General features: G+C 38.8%; 1 long non-coding RNA gene and 1 pseudogene across 1 annotated transcript in view; one reads left to right on the top strand and one right to left on the bottom strand.

Annotated features, from left to right (window-relative positions):
• LOC131767726 (uncharacterized) overlaps positions 1-12,663 on the bottom strand; it is a 196,509-nt gene that overhangs the window by 110,794 nt on the left and 73,052 nt on the right. The window lies entirely within an intron of this gene.
• LOC131767725 (transmembrane protein 41B pseudogene) lies at positions 1,752-2,613 on the top strand (annotated as a pseudogene).

Raw genomic sequence — 12,663 nt, 5'->3', positions numbered from 1 at the left:
TGAAACTATCAAATAAATGCACCTAGTTAAGTTCCTGTGACATATAGTACTTTACTTTCACATACCTAATTTTATTAGTTAGGGTATAGGTTCAGCTGCATGAAATACAAACCTAAGCCAACATACCTTTAAAAAGATAGAAGATAGGGCTTCCCTGGTGGCGCAGTGGTTGAGAGTCCGCCTGCCGATGCAGGGGACGCGGGTTCGTGCCCCGGTCCGGGAGGACCCCACGTGCCGCGGAGCGGCTGGGCCTGTGAGCTGTGGCCGCTGGGCCTGCGCGTCCGGAGCCTGTGCTCCGCAACGGGAGAGGCCACAGCGGTGAGAGGCCCGCGTACCGCAAAAAAAAAAAAAAAAAAAAAAAGATAATTTCCCTCTCCCATAGAGCAGCAGCAGGATAGAAGAAGGAGGGATAGAGCAGCAGCAGGATAGAAGGAGGGATAGAGCAGCAGCGGGATAGAAGAAGGAGGGATAGAGCAGCAGCAGGATAGAAGGAGGGATAGAGCAGCAGCGGGATAGAAGAAGGAGGGATAGAGCAGCAGCGGGATAGAAGAAGGAGGGATAGAGCAGCAGCCGGATAGAAGAAGGAGGGATAGAGCAGCAGCCGGATAGAAGAAGGAGGGATAGAGCAGCAGTGGGATAGAAGAAGGAGGGATAGAGCAGCAGCGGGATAGAAGAAGGAGGGATAGAGCAGCAGCGGGATAGAAGAAGGAGGGATAGAGCAGCAGCGGGATAGAAGAAGGACGGATAGAGCAGCAGCCGGATAGAAGAAGGAGGGATAGAGCAGCAGCAGGACAGAAGGAGGGATAAACAGTACAGCACCTTCCTTTAAGGACATGTCTTTAGAAGTGTCACATATCATTTTCCCCCACAACTTCCAGGCTGGAACATAATGACGTGGCCATGGTTCAGTGGAAAGAAAGCTGGGAAATGGGTGGCCATGTGCCCAGCCAAAAACATCCCAGCGTTCTCCTGCTATAGAGAGCGAGAGAAGAGACATCAGCGACAAGCAGTCTCCTCTACTACTCTCCCCCAAGTCTTGCCCCCTGTTCAACGGAGAATATTCAAACTAATTCTCCTAAGACAGAATTTCCCCCATAATTTTCCCAGTCAAGACCGATGATGAATAAAATCGGTTCCTCCATGTCCTAACTTTCAAGGCTCCTTAATCACACTTCCTTCAAAGCCAAGCTCAAATCTCACCTCTTTCATAAAATCTCAGGCTGCTCCAACCTGATCGCTCCATTCGCTGCACTCTCAGCGAGACAGTTTAGCATTCGACTGTCCTCTACTTTTTCGTATGGGTGTTTTCTCTAAAAAGAATGATCCTGTGCTCATTACGAGAAAGTCCCTTGATTTATCATCCTTCTTTTTAGGCTCCACAATATGTACTGAGATGTTAATAGCCTAGAGGGTGCTTAACAAAAATGACCGATGGATCAGAATCCTAAGTCGTTAAACACACAAGAATGATGAGGGCAATAACAAAAACACAGTGAAGAATATTTTCTCTGATGCCGTGTTTGGGGTTGGATTCCTCTTACAAGCAAATTTCTAAGCGTTCACAAAGACATTCTTTCTTTTTAAAAACGTATTTCGACTGTGCTCGCGGGCCTGCGGTCGTCTCCGGTGAGGCGGTCGTCCTGAAAGCAGCTGCGGCTCTGGCCCCTGGGCGTAGTAAGGAGCCTGCTGCGTGCCTGTTGTTCAGGGGCCGCCCGCATCACCCCGCTTCCTCCGTCTTCCCTGCAGCAGCCATGACGAAAGGCAGGGGAGACAAAAGATCACACGGGGGGCGCTCTGTACGACCCCTCGGGGGACAAGGCAGCGGGGCCGCGGGGTCCCTCCGTGCCAGACAGCGGAGACCACCTGAAGGAGAAAGCCTGCGCAGAAGCTGGGTCAGCACGAATGTCGCTTCCTATGTTGGTGTCCATTTTCTTATCTGCAGCTTTTGTTATGTTTTTGGTATATAAAAATTTTCCTCAGCGTAGTGAAGGAGTGAATATGAAGGTTCCCAGAGATATGGATGATGCCAAGGCTCTAGGAAAATTTTATCCAAATATAAGGACACCTTCTATGTACAAGTACTTGTAACTTATTTTGCTACATATATTTTCTTGCAAACATTTGCTATTCCGGGCTCTGTATTTCTCAATATACTCTCAGGGTTTCTTTATCCCTTTCCACGAGTCTTATTTCTTGTTTGTTTCTGTTCTGGACTCGGTGCCTCACTCTGGTATATGCTCTCCTATTTAGTTGGGAGGCCGGTTGTATACACATACCTAACTGAGAAAGCAGTATAATGGTCACAGCAGGTTGAACGTCACAGAGAACATCTCATTAACTTCATTATATTTTTGAGAATAACACCATTTCTGCCTAACTGGTTTATCCATGTCTCCTGGGATAAACGTGCCACTGAAAGTTCTTTTTACTGGCACTTTTCTGGGTGTTGCTCCTCCCTCTTTTGTAGCAATTAAGGCAGGAACAACACTGTACCAGCTTCCAACAGCAGGGGAAGCTGTTTCCTGGAACTCAGAATTTGTTCTAATGATTTTGGCTCTTCTTTCTATTCTGCCAGCGATCTTCCAAAAACAACTAAAGCAGAAATTTGAGTGAATAATCCTCTAGGTTTTAGTTTTCCTATCATCATCATCTCTCAGGACTGGCAGATTTATGTATTAAAATCACTTCTTCAGTAAATGAAACAGGAATTTGTAAAATAAAATTTCCTATCAGGTGGTTAAAGTAATGCATTTAAGTGGCAAAGGAGAGAAGAAAGTAAAAATGGAAACTGGTATACCATGAAAAGTGCCGTCAGCAGTTATGATAGACATCTCCTAAATTACTATTCCAAGGCTATAGGTAATAAATGTAGCAGCATAGTAGGAAATTCTTGACCCAACTGATTAGCTCAATATATTTCATGAACTGGCCAGAAATACCTACCCTTGACTTGATAATTTAATATTTTTCTCTCTATTCCATACTATCACTAAAATAGAAAAAGCAAATACAAAATTCAAAAGCAAACATACAGTATTGCTGTTCTGACTAATGTTGGCCTTACAGAGCATAAACTTGAAAACTAAAGGTCAAAAGAGATTTACATTTTCTTCCTTTTTACCTTTGAGGTAATAGACTTCTTTAGAAGTTGCATCTTAGTGGGCTACTAAATTTGGAAAAGATATCAAGTTATATCTATTTAGTGAATTGTATTTTTGTCTTCTGTTCTAGATTATCATGGATTAGTCTGAAATTTAAAATTCTGACCAGTCTGTTTTCATCTGTTTCCTAGCTCTCAAAATATTTCCACTGTGCATATACAAAATGGCAATTACATGATAATTGTATCATATTGGTGTTGATAATTTATATTCAGATAATATTTTGTTACACAGTTCTCCTTTACTAACTCAAAAGCGGATCAAAAAAGCAAACATTCAAAGTATACAGTTTTTAGATGTTAGATTAATTATATTCCTTTATATTTTGAAACAAAAGCAGTGTCAGTATAACACTTACGTGGTTGAATATAGTTTATTTGTTCCAATGACTGTAAAATTTACCTTATTTATTTATTAGTCTGGTCATTAAAGCATGTATTATGTAATTATCCTTTTTATGCATGATATGTAAGAATGCCTTGTTTCATTTCTGCTGATGGCTTTTTTGTTTGGGGCTGCTTTTGATTAGTGCAGTTTCCCTATTTAGGGTTTTTACTTTTTATATCTCAAAGTAAAATTAAATTCTCATATGGTAACTACTATACTTAAATAGTTCTGGAAAAACTAAACAGTTTTTTGCTGCTGGCTTAATGGTTGGTAATATCCTCGATTCCTTGATTCTATGACATAAATAAAGTACTCTGTCAGTTTTACCTTCACCCAAAACTGTCATGTTGAAAAGTACTTTAGCTGTGGAAGAATCCTTGTATGTTTTTATTGTGAGAGGTATGATCAGCCTCAAAGCCTGTTTCTACTACATAATGTGGACTGATTATTTTTTCTATCACAGTATTAACAAATCAATTTATTGTAAATACAAAGAAAATATATTAATTAATATACTATTCTTATGTCACCTGGCCTTGCGTGTGAAATTATTTATTGCTATTTCTAGCCAGGTTTCCTTCCTTTCTTATTGACCAGAGACTGAGTGATAAAGCTTTTGTTATTTTTACAAACAAACTTAAAACATAGCCTTTTTGGACAAAGCTCACTAAATATTACTGTATAAAATGTAATTGAGTAAATTTTTATCAAACTTTTAAAAATAAGAGTTTGGACTCAGGAGCAGCTTCACCACTTATTCCATTATGTATATATTGTACTTACTCTATTCTCAGAGTATTTTCCCTATCCTTTTCATTTATCCTCTCCCTTTGCTGATTATTTCTTCTGTTAGAAAACTGTAGCTGTCACTTAAGGTGGAGTATATTTTCTTCTCCCAAGAGAATAGCCAGTCTTTCCACATTCATCATCATTGACTGTCAAGAAAGAACCTTCAGCAGGCTGTACCCTAAATACATTTGGTGGCCTATACTCATGGATTCACAGACTTGGCCTGATACCAGATGTAGATTCAACTTTCAGCCACGTCTTGAAGACAATCACATAGTAATAACCACCAGAAGGCAAATATGTGTAGTGGGGAGGCGAGCAGGCTAACTAGGAAGTTGACACACTGAGGCTGTTTCCCTCTTAGTTAAGGGCCTCTCTCTGGAGCTCTATTACTTTGAGTGTAATATTTCTAAGACACTTAATAAATGTAAATTAAAATGTAGAAAGAATTCATTGTACTGAAAAACTTTTTTAAAAATGTATTTCTTCTCTTTCTTAATGTTATTGTGAAAAAATAAGGAATAAATACTAGAAAATATAAATAGGGAAATAAAATTACCTATAATCCCTATAAGAATAGATTACACCTAATAATACTTTAGTGTATATTCTTCAATGAAAGATATGATTTCAAACACATTTCAATGAGAATTACATGCACAGGGTTCGAACTGTCAGAAACTATTAAGAGTATTGTCTGAAACAGCTTTAATGGTCTTTCTTGTTAGTATCTAACAGGACTTCCTCAAGCCTGCTAACATTCTTCCCAATCTACTACCCTTACCGAGGCATATATTTAAGCTGATTTTATGCTTCTAGGGTTTACGATAGACAAATGTTTGGCTTTCAGAGGTATAGTGACATATATCATCTACAGTCATAAAACAAAGCATATAGTATTTTTATGTGTTTCATTTTTCTACCCTACAGGTTACAAGCATCAGTATATAAATTTTCAAGAAAAAAGGGATACCTACACTATAAACATATATTTATATGTTTCAATATATTTTATGGTCTTTACAATTCTTGGTAAGAAACAATAAGATATATTCTCTTGACTTTCAAATAAAATATCCCCAAAATACATTTTCCCTTTAGAATATTAATCATTAAGTTATATCTATCCCTTCTTATCCTACATCACAGAGCTATGATGAAAATAAATGGAGAAATAAATTTGAAAATATTTTGAGCTCTTGGAAGGAATAGTACCATATAAAGGTGAAATACTATTTTATTTACAAATTAAAGATTTATTTTGAAGTAGAAGTCACCCTACCATTGCACTGTATATAGACAGATATTTCTCAGAATCATTACTTTCCATATCAATAAAAGTCAAACCATCGATTGCTTCACTTTTCTCTGTATGGAATTTTCAGATCCAAAGTATTTCATTGAAATGATTTTTTCACTATATTGAAAAATAGTGCATCCCACTGAGAATGAATGACCACCCACTTTTTTCAAAGGGGGAAATTATACACATGAAGATTACTCATGAAAAACTCAGAAAGGAATTCACTCATAATGGGCAAAAGAATTGCAAAATGAATACTAGGTGTAGCATAATATCAAGAAGAGGTACTATCCTGATAAATAGCTCCATTCCTTTATTTTTGACTTATCAAACTATTATTGCTAACTTAATGTTTTCCATATAGGCATTTGGCAGTATTAGAAACCCAGAGAAAGAACTGATCCCTAGGCAATATGGGAATAATTATTAAACCCAGGTGATAAGTACATGGATGTTTGTCTAATCGCTCACTTTTCTGCGGTTTTTTAAACTGTCATAATAAAAAGCTGCTTTGTCCTAAGGTTTCAATCACTTCCATTTTACCAGCCAATAGCTCCTTGTTGGCCAGAATTAGGCCCAGCAAAGCAATTCACTTCATCACTTTTATACCTTTAAAAATGAACTGTCAAAGTAGTGTCTGATTTTAACTAAATAAGCCAACTAATAGATGTCCAGATAAGGAAAAGATCTGCCTTCATTATCTCTTGCCTCTGTGCAATTTCTGTGATCTATTTCAAAAATACATCACACACGTTCATTTGCCCAAGCAGTCTCTGCTACTCTCCAACAGTATCATTTATGTCCAAATCCCAAAAGGATTTCCGGGGTGCTTCTGCTTGTAGGTTCATAGATTTTTCTACAAGAATATATCATTTTCATAGGTATCATATTTCTTCTTGCCTTATAATAAGACTTTTTCTTTTGAGAGTCATATTGAAGAAAAAGAGTGGCAAAATAGAGGTTTTATCAAGTGAGTTCAGTTGACCACTCACGGAATATGCTACTCCCCAGATTAAACTTAAAAATAATTTTAAGTGACAGCTAATATTCGTTGAGCCCTGTTTTCCTAGCACTGGGCTAAGCACTTTAGTTGCATCTTTGCATTTAATTCTCATATAATAATGACATTATGTTTACTATACCTGGAGAGAAAAATCCACCTGTTTCTCAGAGAACTGGCATTTGAGATACTACTGTGTTCTTGCAAAATGTAGAAATTTACAGTGGTGTCAGCCTTAGTCACTGGGTCTTATCTGAGGTAACTTTCTTGCACATTCAAAACCTCTTCATTTCCATTTCCCCTTTGAGCCCTGTGTTTACTATACTCTTGTGACCAGGAGCCTTGAGTCCAGTGCTATAGCCTCTGCCTCAGGGTATGAAACTAGGCAGGTCTATGGAATCTATCTCCCCACATTTGTTTAGGCTGTATAATCACCCTCCACAGATTTCTATTGTTTATCTTATCCACTGTCTTCCTCCAACAAATCCTTTTACTAACACCCTCCACCCTGGGCTGCAGCCATCTACCTTCTATATACATAGTAAGTGAACAGAGACTTCAGCCTCACAAGGATTTCTTCATGGGGTTTCCTTGTTTTTAGTTCCTTGAATTCCTTTTTACCTCTTGATTTTGTAGTTTCTCCAAGGTTGATTTGGGGGAGGGAGCCAACCACCCTGGCACATTCATCATCTTCTTAAGAACCAGAAACGTTGATGTTACTTATTTCTTTATTACTTAATCCCACACTTATGGATGAAGCTACAATTTGTGTTAAATTCTAAAGTAATGATCAGGGCTTATGTAACTAACAAACCCAGAGTCAACTGAGGCCATGTGATAGGAAGAATATCCCCTACAAGACTGTCAACATGGCACACACAACACAAGCAGTCAGCCTCTCCACATGATCCTCCCTTGGCCCAGAATTACTTGAAAACAACATAAAGAGGAACAGATTTGAAGTCACCTCTCTTCTCCACCTACCTCAGGCTGCTAAAAATACACATATCAGTGCTCTAAGCCACTCGTGAAACTTAGTTGTAGTTTTAAGTCCTGACCTGTAGACTTTTACAGAACAAGCATCACATAATTGTTCTAGGCCTTAATATCTAAAAGTCCTATATACTGAAAGGGGAAAAACCTCCTCCTTTGTATCAGCTGCACTTACTTCCTAAACCTTCTGGGGTCTGCTGTCATCTGACAAGGCTCCACTTGACCCAAACACACTGCTGAGACCACAGCCTGTATAGTTCAAAATTAAGCCACAACAGCTATACTCACAAGGCCTGAGACTCTATTACTTCCGGTCAGAGGTTAATGAGACACCTCCCTCCACCCCATGGCCACCATTCCACCCTCACCCCTTCCCCCGGGCACCCGCTGCCATCACGTTGCTGAGGTCTGCATGGCACATGCCCCTTTCCTCTCACAGACCCCCAGCAACCACTGATCTTTTTACTGTCTCCATAGCTTGGCTTTTTGCAGAATGTCACATAGTTAATAATCACAGAATACATAGCCTATTCAGATTGACTTCTTTCACTTAGCACTATGAATTTACATTTCCTATATGTCTTTTCATGGGTGATAGCTCATTTCTTTGTATTGCTAAATAATATTCCACTGTATGGATATACCACAGTTTGATCATCCATTAATCGTTGGAGTCTATTTTGGTTGCTTTCAGTTTTGGGCAGTTCTAAAGAAAGCTACTGTAAACATGCATGTGCAGGCTTGAGGGTAAATACTTAGAAGCACAATTGCTGGATCATATGGTAGGCCTATATTTAAGCTTTGTAAAGAACTGCCAAACTGTCTTCCAAAGAGGCTGTACATTTTACATTCTCACCAGCAATGAGTGAGTTTTTCTGTTGCTCCATATCCTTGCCAGCATTTGGTGTTGTCAGTGTTTTAGATTTTATCCAGGAACCTATTTTTAAAAATTAGAACAAATGGGGCTTCCCTGGTGGCACAGTGGTTGGGAGTCCGCCTGCCAATGCAGGGGACACGGGTTCATGCCCCGGTCCGGGAAGATCCCACATGTCGCGGAGCGGCTGGGCCCATGAGCCATGGCCGCTGAGCCTGCGCGTCCGGAGCCTGTGCTCCGCAATGCGAGAGGCCGCAGCAGTGAGAGGCCCGCGTACCGCAAAAAAAATAAATAAATAAAATAAAATTAGAACAAATGAATTTAACAAGACTGTTGGATTCAAGGTCAGTATACAACAATAAACTGCATTTATATGTAGTAGCAACAAACAATTAGAAAATATTTTAAAAGACTATTGACAATAGCTTTAAAATACTTAAGAATAAATTTAATAACACATGTGTGAAACCTCTACACTGAAAACTAAAAACCATTTCCTGAGAATATTTAAGAAAAACCCCAAATAAATGAAGATGTTTATATGTTTATAGCATAGCAACATTATTAAGACACGAATACTTCCCTAAATTGATCTGCATATCAAATTCAGGCCCAATCAAAACCCCAGGAGGATTTTTTTTAAGAAATTAACAAACTCGTTCTGAAATTCATATGTAAATTCAAAGAATCTAGAATAGCTGAAACAGTTTCTAAAAAAACAAAGTTATGAGATTTACACTCCCAGATTTCAAGGTTTACTATAGAGTTACAGTAGTCATTAACAGTGTGATCTTGACCTAAGGGTAAACAAGCAAATTCTGTTTACCTAAGGGTAAACAGAATAGAGTTCAGCCATAAACCCACATGGATATAGTCAATTAATTCCAACAAAGATACTAAAGCGGGGCTTCCCTGGTGGCCCAGTGGTTAAGGCTCCACGCTTGCACTGCAGGAGGCACAGGTTCAATCCCTGGTCAGGGAACTAAGATCCCTCATGCCACGTGGCACAGCCAAAACAGACAAACAAAAAAGAAACCCAAACAAACAAAGATACTAAAGCAATCCAATGAAGAAAGAAAGGTCATTTTAATAAATAGTATTGGAACAACTGAAAATCCATTAAAAAAAAAAAACTTTGACCACTAGCTTATACCATGCTGAAAAAAGGTAGGATAATATCTTCATGACTTTGAAACAAAGATTTCTTAGACCAGACCAAAAAAATCACTGGCCAATAAATTTTACTTCACCAAGATAAAAAAAATTGTTGTTATCTAAAAACATCATTATGAAAATGGAAAGGCAATCAGACTGGGGGGAAAAAAATGTTTCCAAAACACATCTGACTAAGGACTGGTATTAAGTATATACAAAGGGTTCTACATCAGTCAGGGCTTAATCTAAGAAACAGAGCCCCTAGGACATGTGTATGTGTATGTGCGTGTGCGTGTGTTTGTGTGTGGAGAGAGAGAAAGAGAGAAAGATTTTATTATATGAATTTGATTGACCTCACGAAATTATGGGAGACTGTCTCTGTGAAGCTGTTGCCTCTTCACATGATTCTAGAACCTGAGATCGGTAGATAAAGCAGTCTGAAAGTCAGATGTGAAATAAGAGAAGCAAGGACAAACGAACCTGCAAGGCTGGCTTAGAACCCCAAGGATAGACTGGAACTCTTGTCAGTCTCTCACCACCTTCAAGCTTCCCACTTCAGTGACTGGAGAGATATATCAGTTTGTTAGAGCTGTCAGAACAAAATACTAAAAACTGGATGGCTTAGAGAAATTTATTGTCTTAGTTCTAGAGGCTAGGAAGTCAAAGATTAAGGGAGAAAATGTCCCATGCCTTTGGCTTCCTAGCTTCCTAGCTTCTGCTGGTTTGCTGGCAATCTTCGGTGTTCCCTGGCTTCTGCTAAACTAGTCTAATCTCTTCCTTCATGTTCAACATGGTAATAGCAAATGCTGATGGGATGAGTTTTTAGGTCTGTTTCATCTTGAAACACATGAAAATGCTTTATCCAGCCAATATCTTAAATTACATAATTGTAGTAATTCATAATGTTAATATGCTTTTATATCTTATTCCTTTAGCTACCAAGTAAAGAGAGTAGAGCAATGCCGTAGGCATAATAATGCTCTCTCAAAGTGTCCACCTTAATCCCCAGAACCTGTGAATATGGCCGTTTACATGGCAAAGGGGAATTAAGATTGCAGAGGGAAGTAAAGTTACTAATTAGCTGATGTAAAAACAGAAAGATTATCCTGGATTACCCATCCAGTTGGACCCAGTGTAATCACGAGGGTCCTTAAAAGGGAAAGAGGGAAGCCAAAGAAGGAGGGTCAGAGAAAGAGATAGCATTGTTCTCATTTTACAGATAATAAAACGGGAAGTCAAGCGTGCAGGCTATCACGAGCTGGTGACAGAGCCCAGACTGGACCTAATGTCTTATGGCTCCATGCCAGGGTTCCTTGCACAGTTCCAGCCAGACTTCTCTCTGTGTGAGCAGATGAATGTCAACATGAGACCCAAAGAAATTAGAAGCAGTGAGACTCACACTTGTAACAAGTTATGGCTTTCTGATAAGCAAGTCATACACATTTTCACTCTCAAAACGCCAAGGATTTGAATTGAAAAAATATTAACAACAGTATTTTAATGAATCTTGCTTTGTCCAAAGATATGTCAGCTACATACCCTCCAGACTAAAATCAAAATTTTCCACTTAAAATATTTAATCCAATACCTAGAAGACACTAGAGCCAACCACACATATCAAAAACTTACAACAATTCTAAATCAATTTATTTTAATGAGCCTCCCCCTAACTTAATACCAGGAGTCCCAGTTTGTAAGAAATCAAATAAATGACTCTGACCTTTTTCAAGAATTGAAAAATGGTTTAGAGAACTAAACTGTTCTATTTGGACAGTTAGTCAATTGTCAAAGTTAATATAGCTCTTAGAGAAACTGTTTTAACCCATTAAATTATGAAGCAATCTAGAATGTCCCCTAGGTCGTCTTCTTATTCTCGACAGATTAAATAAATAATTTAGAAGTAAATTAATATACGGGAGAGCACAGCAGCTCTACATCTCCCAATGGGGCATTGTTCACATGGAAGACATGTGAGTAGTGACCCCTAGAATTGAGCATTACAGTGTCCCCGACAGTTCAAGGATAAACAAGATTTTTCAGGACTGCATACTGTTCTGGCTGTCATAATCATAAACTCTGTCCTTGTCCATAGATGGGAAAGGTAGTCAGTAAAGCACTGTGATTTTTGGAAGCAAGACAGGCAATTCAGAAGCCATGAAATTCTACCTCAGATATATTCCTTTGAATTGAGGCTTTTTTTAACCCCACATACCTTTTTATTACTTTTATTATTATTAACACTTACACAACCACTACCCATTTATGGTAGAAAAATTTTAAAACACAAAGGAAAAAAATCCATAATTCTATCACTTAAAGAGGCCTCTTCCAACCTTCTTCAGATAGTATACACCATCTCCCACACTGGATCTCTCTCGCTTAGTAGGCGTGGCTTCTGTAGCCTCTGAGGTGACGAAAACTAGGAGATGCTAAAGAGGCCTCAGAAGGCCGACAGTGACACCACCAGCCAATCTCAAGGGATGTGTGTTTTGACCATGACATACATGTTATCTCAAGAAACCACCTCCCACAGAATAATATTTCCCAATCTTCCCAAGTCTTGTCCATACCACCTCCACCCCTATAACTCTGTATTTTATATTACATGATGGGGTGGGATCTTTATCAGAAGAAATGAAAGAAGTCAGGAAACTTCAACCCCAATCTGAAGATGCTTGTGTTTGACCATCACCTCTATCTTCTTGTGAGCCCTTGGTATCCATTGATGTTCAGCATCTTCCCCAAAACACCAAAGCCAGGCTTTAATGATAACTCCATGCCAAGGAGATATCCGGGATTCTACCCCATGAGCAGGACCAGTACAATGGATATAAACAAATATTAAATAAAGACCACATATTGAGTTGGAGAAGATGAAAAGCCTTCTTAACAATAAGAAAAGGTAGGGTTTCAACTGGGTGATCTAGTGATAGAGGGATTGACATCACTTAACACTGGATAACAGGGAGCTTAAAAAATATTTAAACCTGAAAAACTCATG

The sequence above is a fragment of the Kogia breviceps genome, chromosome 13 (assembly GCF_026419965.1).
Source record: "Kogia breviceps isolate mKogBre1 chromosome 13, mKogBre1 haplotype 1, whole genome shotgun sequence".
Taxonomy (NCBI): domain Eukaryota; kingdom Metazoa; phylum Chordata; class Mammalia; order Artiodactyla; family Physeteridae; genus Kogia; species Kogia breviceps.
This window is presented reverse-complemented; position numbering and strand designations above follow the sequence as displayed.